The 17,201-nt window shown below is 40.5% G+C and overlaps 1 long non-coding RNA gene across 1 annotated transcript; it reads left to right on the top strand.

Moving 5' to 3' along the window:
• Positions 1-13,721: 13,721 nt before the first annotated feature.
• LOC141386233 (uncharacterized) lies at positions 13,722-16,451 on the top strand. Its single transcript, XR_012407831.1, has 3 exons — positions 13,722-14,485; positions 14,611-14,889; positions 15,001-16,451. It is a non-coding gene; the product is annotated as an uncharacterized lncRNA (long non-coding RNA).
• Positions 16,452-17,201: the final 750 nt, after the last annotated feature.

The following is a 17,201-nucleotide window of genomic DNA, read 5'->3' as shown; positions in this document are numbered from 1 at the left end:
TACAATATATGAAAATAACAGTAAAAAGGTAACATAAATAATATCAATACTAAATTTCCATAGGTCAGAGAGGGTCAAATGTTTATTTATTCATTCAACTTTAGGTTATTATCAACTGTGAATTACTAATTTAAAAAGAGGATTAAGAGGGGGAGTGCAATGGGTCGTAAATTGAAAAAATGTTTGTTATGTGGATGGGAATTAGATAGTAATAGTTTTATATTTCTATGAAGATTGGATGGAGCAATCTAACGTAATCAGTCCACTTGGACCAGATGTTTCTAAATGTATTAATTTGGAGTCGAAGGGAGAATGTAATTTTTTCCATCACATAGATATTATATACTATCTCTAGCCATTCTTGGGTTGTTGGGGATTCAGGAAGTAACCAGTGTCTTGTAATTGCTTTTTTGGCTGCGATTATTAAAATATCAAGTAAGTATTTATCAGATTTACATATTTGGATATCAGAGCTTCCAAAATAAATAACTATAAATTGAAAGGGTAGTGTAATATTAAGTATGTTTTCTATTACTCCATGTACTTCTACCCAAAATTGTTTTATTACTGGACATTCCCAAAAAATGTGCCAGTGATTAGGTTCCTGAGACCCGCATAGTCTCCAGCACTTAGTGTTCTTTCCTGTGGTGTATGCTCTTTGTTTTGGCGTGATGAAAAATCTCATTAGACATTTCCATCCAAATTCTCTCCACATATGTGAATTAGTACATTTTGATGTAAATCTACATATGTCTAACCATTCTTCCACCGTAATAATGGAATTACTTTCCTTTTCCCAGTTTTCTTTAACATATTCTGTTGAATGGGGTTTAATCGATCTAAATCCTTTATAAAGTTTTGAAATTATACCTTTACTCCCACTGCCTTTGTATTCATCTATAAATATTTTCAGTATCGAGTCATCCAGATCTGTTTTAATTTTAATATTATTTCCAAAGTGGTTACGTAATTGAAGGTATCTATAAAAATCAGATTTATCCAGGTTATATTCTTTCTTCAGACTTTCAAAATGTTTCAAAAGGCCTTTCTCTGTGAGTGAGTAGAATGTTAATATTCCTTTAGAAATCCAGGATTTAAATCTATAGTCCATTTGATTTGGTTTGAATTCAGTGTCATAAGCACACCATTGAATTATTTGTAGTTTATCATTCAGTTTGTATTCTTCTTTTATAATGTTCCAAATTTTTAATTGGGCTTTAATCCATAAATTTTGCGTTTTTTCTATGTATCCCCCCAGGTTTTTATGTGCCAATATCGCTTGTAATGGGGGATCATTCATTAGTGTAATTTCAATGTCTTTCCATTTTGCTTGATATGTTGGGTTACATAGGTTAACCAGATATTTAGTCTGGGCTGCATAAAAGTAATCCTTAAAGTAGGGTAAAGCCATTCCTCCTTGTTCCTTTGGAAGTTCTACTGTTTTTAATTTAATCCTTGTTTTTTTCCCCTGCCAAATGAATCTAGAAATGGTCTTGTTAAATTCTGACCAATGTGTTTGGGGTATTTCTGTTGGGAGAGCTTGGAATAAATAGAGGTATCGAGGAAGGACATTCACTCTTATTGCGTCAATTCTCTGGCTAAAGCTCAAGAAAGAAACGGCATTCCATCTGTGTATATCATTTTTTATATTTATTAATAGAGTATCATAATTTACTTTTGCCAATGTTGAAATCTCTTTTGTTAAATGAATTCCTAAGTATTTCAGTGATTTCTGATCCCATTTCATATTAAATTTGTCTTTTATAGTTACTGGGGGTGTATATTTAAAAGATAGGGTCTGTGTTTTTTGTATATTTAATTTATAACCTGCATAGGAACCAAATTTCTCCAGTAAAGTCATTAGTTCAGGAAGTGAGGTTGTGGGTGTGCTTAAATAAATCAAAATATCATCTGCATACAATGCCAGCTTGTGAATATCTCCATTTATGTTTATACCTTTAATATTTTTAGTTTGTCTTATCCATTGTGCCAAAGGTTCTATATATAGAGCAAATAACAATGGTGAGATTGGGCATCCTTGTCTTGTCCCACGTTGTAATGTTATGGTGTCTGTGAGGTATCCATTTATTTTTATCCGGGCTACTGGTTTATTGTAAATTGTACGAATGCCTTTTATAAAGTTTTCATGTATGCCAAATCTTTCAAGAGCTTTATATAAAAAAGACCAATTTACAGAGTCAAAAGCCTTCTCCGCGTCAAGACTGATTAAAAGAGCCTCCATTTTGTTCTGATATATATGATTTAGTATATGTAAGGATCTTCTAATATTATCATAAGTTTGTCTTTGCGAGATAAAACCTGTCTGATCTTTATGTATTAGCTGCGGAAGAATCTTTTCCAGTCTTTTGGCGAGAATGCCTGTGTATAATTTATAATCAACATTTAAGATCGAGATTGGCCTATATGAACCGCATTCTAATTTATCTTTCCCCTCCTTTGGTAAAACAGAGATTACTGCTTCATTCCATGATGGGAGCATCTTACCCTCTTTTATAGTGATATTGCACGCTTGGAGTAGGCTTGGAGTTAAGTTTGATCGAAAAGTTTTATACCATTCTGATGAAAACCCGTCGGGGCCAGGTGACTCATTTGATTTAAGATTAGAAATAGCGTTGACTAATTCAGTTTCAGTTATTTCAGCAGTTAATATTTTATTTTGTTCTTCTGTTACAACTGGTAGGTTGATAGAATTGAGAAATTGTTCTATTTGTTGGGCGTTCTTTAAATGTGGCTGAGTATACAAGAGCTTGTAATAGTTTTTAAAAGTCTTTTGTATTTCATGTTGTTTGTGTAGTGTATTTTTAGAATTCAAATCCCTTATTTTGTATATTGATCTCTCAATTTGTTGTTTTTGCATCCTTCTTGCTAACAATTTAGTGCCCTTTGGACCAGATTCATAGTATTTTTGTTTTGTAAATTTAATCTTTCTTTCAATTTCTTGTGCATATATTAAATTTATCTCGTTTCTGATTTTCTTTATTTTAGTCATTAAATCAGATTTTTTTTCCTTCTTATGTTGTAATTCCAGATCTTTTAGTTCTTCATTAAGGTTTGTTAATTTTAATCGTTTTTGTTTCTTTTCTTGAGCACATAGTGATATGATTCTACCTCTAATGACTGCTTTTAATGTATCCCATAATATGGCTGGGTTAACTTCTCCATTATCATTCTCTGTAAAAAATAACTTTATATCTTCCTTAATTTGAGTTTGAAATTGTTGATTATTCAGCATATTTGTATTTAATCTCCACAATGTTCTTCCTGGATTATCTCTAATATGTATAGTACAAGAGAGAGGGGCGTGATCAGATAGGTCAATCGTTCCAATATCACAGGTTTGTACTCTATGTCGATCTCGATTGAGTACAAAAAAATAATCTATTCGTGAGTATACATCATGGGGGTTTGAGTAAAAAGTGTAGTCACGGCCTGTTGGATAAAGATCTCTCCAGAGATCTACTATACCTAGCTCATTCATTAAAAATTTTATTTTTTTATGTAGGGGTGTGAGTTTAGAGTTTTTTGATGAATCTAGATTTGGATTAAGACGGATATTCCAATCTCCACCACATATAACAATTCCTTTGCCTTCTATCATCAAGTCAATTATTTTCCTATAGAAAGATAACTTGCTTCCTTGGGGAGCATATACATTACATACAGTTATATTAATATCTTTCGACTTTTTTACTGAAATATATCTCCCTTCCTTGTCTGAAATTTCTGAGAGGTGTTCAAATGGTATTTTTTGCGAAATTAATATTGCTACTCCCCTTCTATGTTCTGATTTGTAAGAAGAATAATACACTTTGGAAAATCCCATTCTCTTTAATTTTTCATGTTCTATTGGTGTAAGGTGTGTCTCTTGTAACAACACTATCCCTGCATTTTCTTTTTTCATTTTTAACAGTATTTGACTCCTCTTAGCTGGATTCAACACTCCATTTACATTAAATGTAATAACTTTAAGATTACCTTTATTCATATTTTTGTAGTTTACTAACCAATTTAATTCCCCTCTGCGTCTCTCTTGTTGACCGTAGTGTATATTTTGACATTGCCTCTCTTAAATTATAGATACTAAACTGATACCAAATTAGAACAATTTTAAAGAAAATTACACCACCGTAACTAACAAGAACAGTTGCTTCAGGTGTAGAGGCTCGATTCTAAAGAGCCTTATGGGGCTTACTGCGTTTTAAGCCTCCGTAAGGGAAATGTCCACTTTATTCAAGAAGTGGGGCCCTATTAATTGGTCGTAAATTAGTCCAGACAACGCAAAAAAAAAAAAGTCTAACTCCAAAAGAAAATTATCCTCGGATGACAGTCAATAATCAAGTACCGACATTTTCAAACATTATTCGAACGCAATTAGGAATATAACGTTATTCATTCAGATGATTGTTTCAAAAACAGTCAGATAGGATAAAATATTGGTGTGAAAGACATATGAGATCTTAGCTGTTTTCCTGGATTAGATGTCTAGAATTCCGTTTTTGTTCATTTTCTAAATTGCTTAAGCTTCTCCTTATACTGACTACGGGAAGCTTTTTTGGGTTGTGCGTCACCGGCCACCTCTCCGTATCTCTGATCTTCTCCCCGGTCCCGTCGTTTCAGTACCGGTTGCCAGGTGGTTAGTTGTTTAGCTGTAATTTCCTCCTGTTCTATTGCCCCGGAAGGTTTCACCACCGCGACCGTAAATCCACGCTTGACCAAGTCTTTCGTTGCCTCCGTTGCACTCTGGTACAGTTGGGTGCCATCCTCATAGAAAACACGCATCCTTGCCGGGTATGGGGTCTGGAATTTTATTTGCTTCTCCTTCAATACTTTCTTGACTTCGACATACTCTCCTCGCTTTTTAAGCACCTCTAAAGGGAAATCGTGGTCTACGAAGAAACGAGTGTCATTAAAATACACCTTTTTTCTCTGCCAGGCCTTTCGAAGCACTTCTTCTTTCGTCCGGTAGCTCGAAAATTTCACTACTATTGAGCGTGGCTTTGCCTCCGGGTTACTGGGTTTCGGTTGTAACGCTCGATGTGCTCGTTCAATTCCAAGTTCACGGTCCCGGGGTAAGTTCAATGCGTTTTTCAGCAAATTATTTAGAAACTCGATCATGTCTGTGCCTTCCTTGTCTTCAGGTATACCGTAAATCCTTAGATTATCTCTGCGTGCCCGTCCTTCCTGATCGAGCACTCTGGCTTCCAGATTAGCTTGGCGCTGTATGAGGCGTTTGATTAGCGTCGATGCTAATTGTAGCGTGGTCTCGGTCTCTTCAATTCTTTCCTCAGCCTCTTCCAGTCTATCGTTTGTTCTTTTTAATTCCTGTTTGAATTCGTCAAACTGCTCCATGTTATCCTTTCTGAATTCTCGAAGTTCGATGAGAATACACCGCAGACTGACCTCGGGGCCCTTTTCGTCATGAGGTGATGGTGTCCGGGAACGGCTTCTGTTTAACGTTACTTGACTTGTTTCAGGGTTGTTTTCTGATACATTCGATGTTATTTTGCTCCTTGTGGTGACCCCTTTCTCCATCATTACTTTAATACTCCCAAAGTTTCACAAAATCAGGTTTTAGGGGGTTATTTTGTTAACCGTCGGCGAGCTCGAAGATTAAGCAGTCATCCTGACGGTGGCGCAACCGGAAGTCCTCATAATGCAAATCTTAAATTCATGCTAACTGTAACGGGGAGACTGACACGGAGGGATCCATTTGCAGTATTTATTAAGTCACACTTAATCAACATACAACACGCACGACTGTGCGAACATACAACATACACATCAATGAGAATGGGCTGGAGATGACAGACACAGAGTGATTACCAGGCATGGGTCAGAGGCAGGCAGCGTGATTCAGAGTCCGTGTAACAGGCTTTGGTCGTGGGCAGGCAGAAGACAGAGCAGAGTCAGGAAACGGGCTGAAGTAGTAAACGGGAGATCAGGCAGGATAGAACGCTCAGAAATGCTGGCCGGGGCTAAACAAGACTTCGCACAGAAGAGAGAGTGGGTCATTAGCGGATTTGATATCAGGTGTGCTGGAATCAGAGTGGAGGGATGGCGTAATGTTAGAAGTCCGGAGATGGTGGCCTCTGCTGGCCAGCGAGGGAAATGACTGGGACCGAGTCGGTGACAGAGCCCCCCCCAACGAACGGCTCCTGAAGTGAGGCGAGTCTCGACGCCGGGGTCTTCCACGGGGGCGAGGGGCCGGCATATCCGGATGTTGTAAGTGGAACTCTTCCAGTAGTGTTGAGTCAAGAATGTCCTTGCGGTTGATCCATGATCTTTCCTCCGGGCCGTACACCGCCCAATCGATGAGATATTGGAGTTGTCCACCCCGGCGTCTGGATCTCAGGATTTCGTGGATCTGGTAGGCCTCCTCTCCATCGATCATGAGAGGCGGGGGACCCTGTTCACCGGCTGCCACCTCCCTATCCGCCTCGGCTGGACCAACAGCAGGCTTGAGCAGAGAGACATGGAAAGTGGGAGAAACACGGTACTGATTAGGGAGTGTCAGTCGGAATGAAACAGGAGATATTTGTTTATCTATTTGGAAAGGACCCACGTACCTGGGGCTGAGCTTCTTGCAGGGTAGTCTGAGGCGTAAGTCACGGGTGGAGAGCCATACCCATTGTCCTGGGGAATACGTGGGACCAGGGCGTCGGTGTCGATCGGCTTGTTCTTTGAAATGCTGTACAGCGTGAGAGTGATGGGTGTGAGCTGCGTTCCATACTTTCTCGCAACTTTTGAACCAAGTATCTACAGCGGGGAGTTCAGTGGTCTCGCCGGACCAGGGGAAGAGAGGAGGTTGGAAGCCCAGGACGCACTGAAATGGAGTCAAACCTGTTGATGCCTTTCTCAGAGAGTTTTGAGCGTATTCTGCCCACATAAGGAATTTAGCCCATTCAGCCTGATTGGAATGACAGTATGTGCGGAGGAATCTGCCGATCTCCTGGTTCAGGCGCTCTGTTTGACCGTTGGATTGGGGATAGTAGCCGGATGTTAGGCTAACGTTTACTTGGAGGTTCTTAAAGAAGGCGGACCAGAGTCGGGAGGTAAACTGGGACCCTCAATCCGATACGATGTCTTCAGAGAGACCATAATATCGGAACACAAATTCGCAGAGCAGTTCGGCCGTTTCCATGGCTGTAGGCAGTTTGGCTATGGAAATGAGGCGACAGGATTTAGAAAATCGGTCCACAACAGTGAGGATGGTGGTATTTCCTTGTGATACAGGTAAATCGGTGACGAAATCTATGGCAATGTGTGACCAGGGACGACGTGGCACCTCCAGGGGTTGGAGCAGTCCAGCTGGACGGTGACGGGAGTGTTTGGACATCTGACAGGGTGAGCATTTATTAATGAAATTGATGACGTCCTTGTTTATAGATGACCACCAGTATCGGGATTGGATTAATTGTTCTGTGGCAGTGCTGCCTGGATGACCGGAGCTGGGGTGGTCATGTACCTCGGCGATGAGTCTCTCACGGAGTGACGGGGGAACAAAGATCTTGTTTTCAGGACAGGACTGTGGCATGGAACTGTGTTCAGAGGCTTGAAGAATTTCATGCTCGATGTCCCACTGAATGGGAGCGATTATCAGGGGATCTTTGAGAATGGGCTCATCACCGTTATCTGATGTTTCCTCGTCTGAGAGGCGGGAGAGAGCATCTGCCCTAATGTTCTTCGAGCCAGGGATGTATGTGACTTGAAAGTCGAAGCGTGTGAAGAACAAAGCCCATCTTGCCTGTCTAGGGTTCAGACGTTTACAGGATCGAATGTATTCCAGGTTTTTATGGTCTGTGATGACGGTGAAAGGATGTTTGGCGCCCTTAAGCCAATGTCTCCACTCCTCTAAAGCAGCCTTCATAGCGAGGAGTTCACGGTTTCCCACGTCATAGTTCCTCTCCGCGGAGTTGAGTTTGCGAGAGTAGAAAGCACAGGGATGGAGCTTCTTCATAGATAGGGATCTCTGGGACAGAATGGCTCCAATGCCAGTGTTTGATGCGTCGATTTCAACCACGAAAGGTTGCTAGGGATCAGGATGACGCAGAATGGGTGCACTGGAGAACCGGGTTTTGAGCTGGGTGAATGCTCGAGTAGCGTCTGGGTTCCACTTGAGGCGAGCATTATTTGCCTTAACCATGGCGGTAAGTGGAGCAGCAACTGAGCTAAAGTTTCTTATAAAGCGTCGATAGAAATTGGCAAAGCCCAGGAATCGTTGCAGTTGTCGGATAGTTTCTGGTTGTGGCCATTGCATTACTGAATCGACCTTCTGTTGATCCATGGCCACGCCCTCGGGGCTGATGATGTAACCCAGGAACGATATACATGTTTGATGGAACTCGCACTTGGAAATTTTAGCGTATAACTGGTTCTGGATGAGGCGTTTGAGCACCGCCCTGACGTGCTGAATATGCTCTGATAAGGAATTGGAGTAGACCAAGATGTCGTCAATGTACACTATGACCCATTGGTTGAGCATGTCTCGAAATATCTCATTTACAAAAGCCTGGAACACGGAAGGACTGTTTGCTAGGCCGAAGGGCATAACGAGGTACTCGTAGTGGCCGTTGATTGTAGAGAACCCGGTTTTCCACTCGTCTCCCTGTCGGATGCAGATGAGGTTATATGCACTGCGGAGGTCCAATTTGGTGAAATACTGGGCTGAGCGGAGTTGTTCGAGGGCTGCTGAAACCAATGGTAAGGGATAGCGATATTTGACAGTGATTTCGTTCAATCCTCGGTAGTCGATGCAGGGGCGTAAACTGCCGTCCTTCTTTTTCACGAAGAAGAAGCCAGCTGAAGCAGGTGATGTAGATGGTCTGATAAAGCCCTTTTCTAGCTCCTCTGAGATGTAAGTATTCATAGCTTCAGTCTCAGGTTGAGAGAGAGGGAAAATTCGACCACATGGTCGATGGCACAGTCATTTTCACGATGAGGAGGGAGCTTGGTAGCTTTCTGCTTATTAAAAGCCTCGGTTAAGTCGTGATAAGCCTCGGGAATTTGACAGAGTTCAGGGTCTTCGGTGCTGGTAATCGTGTTGATCTGGACTGGGGAAACAGAATGCAGACACTGGGTAAAGCACTGATCGCTCCATTTAATGATCTCACCAGTTCTCCAGGAAACTTGAGGGTCATGTAGTTGTAACCATGGTAACCCGAAGATTACAGAGTTTCGAGGGGAGTCGATGGCAAGAAGGGAAATCTCCTCTTCGTGGAGAGAGCCTGTTTGAAGAGAGATTGGTAGAGTCTGGAATTTTATGTGTCCCTCTCCTAGTGGGCGCCCGTCTACAGCAGTGATGGCTAGGGAGGAATCACAGGAGGTTAGAGGAATGGAGTGAGTGATAGCAAACGTGTAATCGATAAAGTTGCCAGCGGCTCCTGAATCGATCATGGCCATGGTCACAATCTCATCTTCTTTGTGTTTCAAACTGACAGGTATACTCATAATGTCATTAGTGGTCGTGAACATTGTGGTAGCACTCACCGGAAGGGTTTTAGGGGGAGGCTTGTTGGGACATAAAACCTTAGTATGACCTGGAAGTCCGCAATAGATGCACTGGTGATTTCTCCTCCTTCGTTCTCGTTCCTCAGGATTCAGGCGGGTTCTGCCCAGTTGCATGGGTTCAGCGGAGGTGTCAGGGGATACAGGACTGGAAGCAATTGAGCACAGTGGGTTACGAGTGCGGAGGAGAGTGTCTAACCTTATGGATAGTTCAATCAGCTGGTCCAGTGTTTTTCCCTCGTCACGACATGCCATCTCTTTTTGTAGTTCTTCAGAGCCTTTCTGTAGAGCGTAGTAAGTGGATCATCAGCCCAGCCTGTTTGCGCTGCCAGAGTGCGGAAATGCAGTGCGAATTCAGCTGCAGAGCGATCTCCCTGTTGGATAAACAATAGCTCCTCGCCAGCATTACGACCACCCTCAGGGTGATCGAACACAGTGCAAAAACGTTTGAGAAAGTCTTTAAACGAGGGAAATATCGGGGTGCTGTCTGGCCAAACTGCAGTAGCCCAGTCTAATGCTTTCCCTGTGAGCAATGAGGACACAAAAGCAATTTTCCATTCTCATCCTTCAACAGGTGGGGCTGTTGGGCGATAAACAGTTTACATTGCAACAGAAAGCCTTTACATTTTGCTTGGTTACCTGAGAATTTGTCAGGAAATGCCAATCGAGCTCCGGAGACCATCGGGGGTTGTGTCACAACAGGTGGGCTCCGAGAGTAGTTGGCGGTGAGTTGCGCTGTGGGAGCAGCTTGCAGGTTTTGCAGTGATTTTCACAAGTTCGTCTGTCAACTGAGATAAGTGCGTTAGTTGCTGTTGATGAGTGGTCAATACCTGAGCTTGAGCTGTGACTTCGCGAGACAAAATCTGTATGGCTGCGGGATCCATGTTGGGCGAAGTCTTCTGTAACGGGGAGACTGACACGGAGGGATCCATTTGCAGTATTTATTAAGTCACACTTAATCAACATACAACACGCACGACTGTGCGAACAAACAACATACACATCAATGAGAATGGGCTGGAGATGACAGACACAGAGTGATTACCAGGCATGGGTCAGAGGCAGGCAGCGTGATTCAGAGTCCGTGTAACAGGCTTTGGTCAAGGGCAGGCAGCGAGTATCAGAGTCCGTGTAACAGGCTTTGGTCGTGGGCAGGCAGAAGACAGAGCAGAGTCAGGAAACGGGCTGAAGTAGTAAACGGGAGATCAGGCAGGATAGAACGCTCAGAAATGCTGGCCGGGGCTAAACAAGACTTCGCACAGAAGAGAGAGTGTGAGCTGCTTATAAAGGGTACGTGGGTCATTAGCGGAATGGATATCAGGTGTGCTGGAATCAGAGTGGAGGGATGACGTAATGTTAGAAGTCCGGAGATGGTGGCCTCTGCTGGCCAGCGAGGGGAATGACTGGGACCGAGTCGGTGACACTAACCAACAAATGATCAAAGAAAATGTATTAATGTAATACAATATGAACTGATTTTTACTTTAAACTGTAATTATTTATTATGTATTATTTATTAATCATTCATACAGTTCAATGAACGCAACCTGTGGTAGATTATTAAAGACACAAACCCCTCACTGCATGACAGCTGCACCTGTAGCAAACCTCTTAAGTCCTGCAGCGCGATGACTTTATGATTGTTTATGAGCGTCAAAAGTGGCGGATCTGTTCGGCAAAATAATTAACTGCGTGTCATCGCATCCCAAATGATTTACGTGAAGTTTATTTATAAAGTAATTTCCAGAGGATCACGTGATTTTGATTGAACACGGCTGGTTCTGCATTAGCATGTATGATCCACCAATCACGGCATTCCTAACCCACTGTAAAGAGCCAGGGTTTCCCACTACAGTCATCTTCAATTTGAAGAATCCCCCCTTCCACCCTTACCTCTCCAGCTTTCCCTTCAAAGGGTGGCACGGTGGCCCAATATTTAGCACTGTAGCCTCACAGCCAGAGAGTCACCGGTTCTAGTCCCTTAACAGGCCAGCTGTCATTTCTGTGCATAGTTTGCATGTTTTTTCCGTGCTCGCGTGGGTTTTCCCCAGGTTCGCCGGTTTCCTCCCACATTCCAAAAACATGTACTACAAGTGAATTGATCAATCTAAATTTAGCACTACAGTCAAACTCTCATCCAGCAGCACAAATTCTGTGAGTTAGCCCTCAAACAGGAGGAGTGAAATGTTACAATTCAGCCCACAGTCGGGGTTAATTGTAACGTTATAAAATGAGAATTATGACATAAAATGGATTTGAAAGCTTTTTATTCAGCATTGAGCTTTCAGTATAGTTTGTGTGTCTCTGTGTTACAAAGCTGAATGAAATGTGCAAATGTGCATCAGCTTCAACAATTGAACACTATTTTTGTTTGCAGGCTTCATGAGCCCACAGAGGTCAAACACTGAACTCAAACTACTTTTGACTTTCTCTTTTATAAGCTATAGCAATACTGAAATTAAATCATATAAATACAGTTTTAAATCTGCTTGAGGTTGGTGGTAACATTTCACTGATGTGACTAGCAAGTTACTAGCTTTTGTTGTTTCAACTGACCCAGCATTATGTGGCCATGAATCTGTTCTCCTACAGCTAACAGCTAAAACATTATCACCAACAATGTGGATTAAGTATATCCACAATCAGACACACAGATTACATGGGTTTAACTACAAATCAGGCAATGATATCTTAAAAATAATTAATTAGCTAATCTTAGCTGAAGTGTAGTTTTTCTGTCTAATATCTGCTGTGTCTGTCACAGGACTTTTTCATATGTGGTATGAGGACTAAAATGAGCATGTGTGAAGTGAATCAGCTGATTTGTAACTAGTTCCTTGTTGTAGAGATTTTAAGTGTTACAACTATCCCCGGTCTCTCTCTTCAAATCTAAGAGCTCTATTTTGACGGTCCATGCGCAGAGCGCAAAACGCAGGGCGCAAACGCTTTCAGGGTGTGTCAGAACGGATTTTTGCTAATTTAAAGACGGGAAAATCTGCTTTGCGCCGTTCTGCATGGTCTAAAAGGGTTGAGTTTATTTTCTTAATGAGTTATTTGTGTGTTTTGAAAATAAACCAATTAGAGTTCCATCTCCCATTCCCTTTAAGAGCCAGCTGCGTCGCGCCATAAGCGCATTCGCTATTTACAGGACGCAAAAGTAAGTCTAAGTGGAAAAACTGAGCATTTTACTAGCAAACAGTTAACAGTTAACATTTTTTTAACAGAAAACTGTTAAACAGAGCATCTACTGCATGAGAAGGAGAGATAATCGCGATTAATTGCGTTTGTTAAGCGCAAATATTCGTTTCAAAACTATTTCTAAATTCAGTTCTAATTTCCAGCAAACAAATAAATGAACAATAATAACGAAGTGTGTTCAAAAACCTGAGTTATATCCTAAAACACATGCTGTGCCCCATATGGTCTAAAACCTGACAGGTGGGCAAATCTAAGCTTGTTTTTAATAAAACAAATATAAATATGGATAAAATAAATAATACTGCTAATAATAATAACATTATACATTATATAAATTGTTATGAATGAACTGAAAAAGCCCCCCGAGATGAAGAAGACATAAAAGCAGTGATTTTTCATATTTATGTAGGCTAGAAAATAATATGATTTGTAATATTTTAATCCTTTCTATTTATATCCTATATCTATTCTTATTATATCCTATATCCTTATTGTTTATTTTTTTCATATGTAAAGATATTTGCCTATTGCTCTCTTGTACGTATTAAGCAGTGTGTAAGCGAGGCGCCGGAGTTTAGACCGGGTTTGTTTTGGTCTAATTAAAAATCTATTTTAGTTTCGCAAAATAGCAACGCGCCAGCAGTGCGCCTCAGAACGCCTTCCTTTTTAGACCAGAACGCCTATGGATGCACATATGAGCGCAAATGCATTTGCTATTCAAACAGCGAAGCGCAACGCCTCAAAACCACTCTTGCGCCAAGCTGAAACTAGCAACAGACTATTGCGCCGCGCCTTGCGCCGCATTGCGCCGGGTGTATGATAGGGCCCTAAACATTAACTTGTATTTGAAATATAATGTTCACAATTACAATTTAAATTAGATATTAGATCTGCTTACAGCGCGTCATTTACAGTATGTGTTTCAGAAAAGTGAGTGATTATAAATACACTGACCAATTCATAAGTGATTTATCAATTCATACATGCAGCATTTCCATGATTTGGTGGAATTGAGATCATATCATAAGTAAACTGTGGAGTTTGTGTAAACTGTGCATCCGACCACCGTTTTTCAGGTCGACTTGGGTAAGGTTTGCAGGTGCTCCGTCTGTGCACAAACTTTCATTTTGTGTTTTTTCAAGGTTCAAACATGGTAAAATTGGCTTTAGTCTGTTCTTCGACCTGCACCATTTAACAAACTAAATCAAAAGCCACACCACTAGGCTATTTACAAAACAAATATATATCGAAATATGTATCGGCTATACATCGAAAACACACATTATTTTACACAACTATGAACACTTTAACACGTTTGTGATAATTATTTCACCAATGATGCAGCTTGTAGAAACTTCTAAGTTTGCAGTAACTGAAAAGCACTTCACTAGTGCGTATCTGCTCGAGAGCTCCACAGTTTTTTTCAATCATAGCATCTGATGACATGATGCACTAAACATACTAATAATAACAGTGTGATCATACAGTACAGGGAACAGCAAATGCTGATCACATCGGTGTTATCATACGCATCAAAGGGTAAAAGGGCGTTCATATATTTTTAATTATTATTCTGTGATTCCTCCGTGCACCACTAGAAGAAAGCCTGCGTACCACACTTTGAGAACCACTGGTATAGATAGATAGTTAGGCCTTGTCTGTGTCAGGTTTTTCCTTTTTCAGCTAATGGAGAGCAGGCAGAAGAGGGAGACTCAAAAGAGCATCGGTGGACATTTATCTAGAAAATGCTGGAGAACAGCAGGTAGGGCTCTGTCAGTACTGTCTATGGGTGCGTTCCAAATCACATACTTGTACACTATTCTATGCCATTTTGTAGTGTAAATGGTGTAAGTAGTGTGTTCACACTGAAATATTCTTTTTTTTCAGCTTTTTTGCCTTTATTAGATAGGACAGTAATGGGACAGGAAACGAAGTGGGAGACAGAGAAGGGGGTAGAGTTGGGAAATGTCTTCATGCTGGGATTCGAACTCGGGACGCCCTATTGTGCTACTAGTTTGCTTTCAAAGAAATCCATTGAGATTAAATAAAGACCTGATATCTTTCTCTTTGACAGGTTGGCATGGAGCATGTGGAGGAACAGGGAAACGCACCTTAGTAATGACAAGTGCATCGTAATAAATTAGATACAGACTTACACTTTTTTAGGTTGAATCAAATTAACTTTATAAAACATTTAAAATCATATACTTTCATTTGTACATACTAGATGATTGTCTGGAATCTCTTTAAGTCAGATAAATGTCTTGTTTGCGGCAGGTGTTTCTTTTTCCTGTAATGGACACACAACAGACAGAAGAAGGAGACTCACAAGAGCATCGGTGGAGATTTGTCTGAAAACCGCTGGTTAACAGTTTATGCATTTCTGGAGTTCAGCAAGCATGTAGAGCTCTGTTAGTTGTGTCTTTCTTTTCCAGGCTGGAGTGCAGCATGTGTAGACAAATAGGAATCACACACCTCAGCAATGGACACTGATGGTCAGGAATATCCTTTAAAGGCAGATGAATGGGTGCATGGATGGATGTTCTTCCAAGTGGAAGGGGGTGGTGGTGGGCATAGATTGTTAGATATATGTCTTGTCTGTGGCTATTATTTACAACTACAACAGGCAGAAGAGTCAGACTCACGAGCAAAATGGTGTATATTTATCTGAGGAACACTGGAGAACGTTTGGTTTATTGATGCAGATCATCCAGCAAGTAGAGCTTTGTTAGTCTTGTATTTGTCTTTTGCAGATTAGACTGGGGCCTGTGGAGAAATGGGACTCGCACCTCAGCATGACTGGAAACTGATGGTCTGGGCTGCGTTTCCCAAACAACGAAGTAACTCGCGGCTAAGCTATAAAAGTCTGATGCATCGTTTGAAAAAAGAATGATGTAGTGACGAGTGTTTCCCAAAACCTGTAGTTTCTCTGTCGCAGATCCATCGCTTAAACCAGGTTAGTTATAATTATGATAAAATGCCCGTAATGATGCTCTAAACTACTTTTTTAGAGAAGACAAACATAATTCCTTTGTGCAAATTATACACACTGTAACCAAGGGGGGGACACAAACAACTGAGGTTGGATCCACATGCAGGTTTATTCAGTGGTCAGGCTAGCAATGGTCAACACAGGTGCAAACAGATGTATAAAGGCAAATCCAGAATCGCAGTCAATATAACAAGCTAGAAGTCGAAAGGCATGCGGCAGACAGGGACAACTAAATAACAAGGCTAGGCAACTACACGTGAAAACAAGGCTAGGAAAATGCGTTGTTATGTCACTGTGGCAGAAAAAAGACTCGGCAAAGTGAATGAGTGTGTGTGCTGCTTAAATAGTGTGTGCAATCAGTCTCTGACAATCCTCAGGTGGTGCGAGTGTAATCAGTCTAGATGAGGAAGCATGTGTGTCTGGGTGAAGTGCATGTATGCAGTTGTAGTCCATAAACTGGCAGATTTGTAGTTAGAATGAGAGATAATGTTTAGAGGTTTAGAGGTAATAATGGTTAGAGGTCGCTGGTGATTGTGACACGCGCACACGCATTTAAAATAGAATTTAATATTAGATTTAGTAAAAATATGCACTCGCTTTCCATATTAACTGAAATATATGTAAATGACACAAACAGGGCTAATGTTTGTTTACTAATATTATTGAGAAGTTAAACATTACACATTCTATTCTAAAACATATCACTTACAAAAGCTAACACGTATTCTAATATCATATAAATCATAAAAATAAATAAATAATAAAGGCTATTTATTATAAAATGAAATGTAATATTAATTATTTATTAGAAATGAAAAAATCATACGTTAATAATAATATTAATGATGATGATGGTGATGATGATGATTATTATTATTATTAGGTAGGATATATACTTTAACACATATAAACCACTGCAGAAAGTTCTAACCAGCAGGCCTATGTCATATACAATACAGATACTTAATAAATAACCCACTATAAATTGAAATAATTAATGTATGCTTTTTGTTTTCACAAACTTTGAAGACGTAACATAAATTTTGCTTTTAAATAATAGGTCACCTATAGCTTTCGTCATGAGGCTTGTTCAAAATGACATCAATGTTTTCAAAGTGCACTGCGAAGGGAGCACAGTTGTAAACTGTAAGATCTGTAAGATCACGAAAACTGAACTGTAAAAATAGTTTGAACGCAAATTACACCTAAGAGAGATGACTTTAATGTTTTGTTTTTTTTTTAATAATTGTAACTTTGAATGTTAAAATGTTCTAAATGAATAGGGCATAGGGGGATAACTGAGAATAGAACACAGTCAGGAACTGTTTCTAATTACAGCTCCAGAGCTGTAGTTTCAAGTGCTCAAGTTTGTGGCGCAGTTTGTGAATGTTCTTTGGAGCGATGGATTTGGGAAACGGCAAATTAACAAACTATGTTTATAAGAATGGAACTTGTGACCTTAGTTGGCTAACAATGGTTTTGGGAA

The sequence above is a fragment of the Danio rerio genome, chromosome 6 (assembly GCF_049306965.1).
Source record: "Danio rerio strain Tuebingen ecotype United States chromosome 6, GRCz12tu, whole genome shotgun sequence".
Classification (NCBI taxonomy): Eukaryota; Metazoa; Chordata; class Actinopteri; order Cypriniformes; family Danionidae; genus Danio; species Danio rerio.
This window is presented reverse-complemented; position numbering and strand designations above follow the sequence as displayed.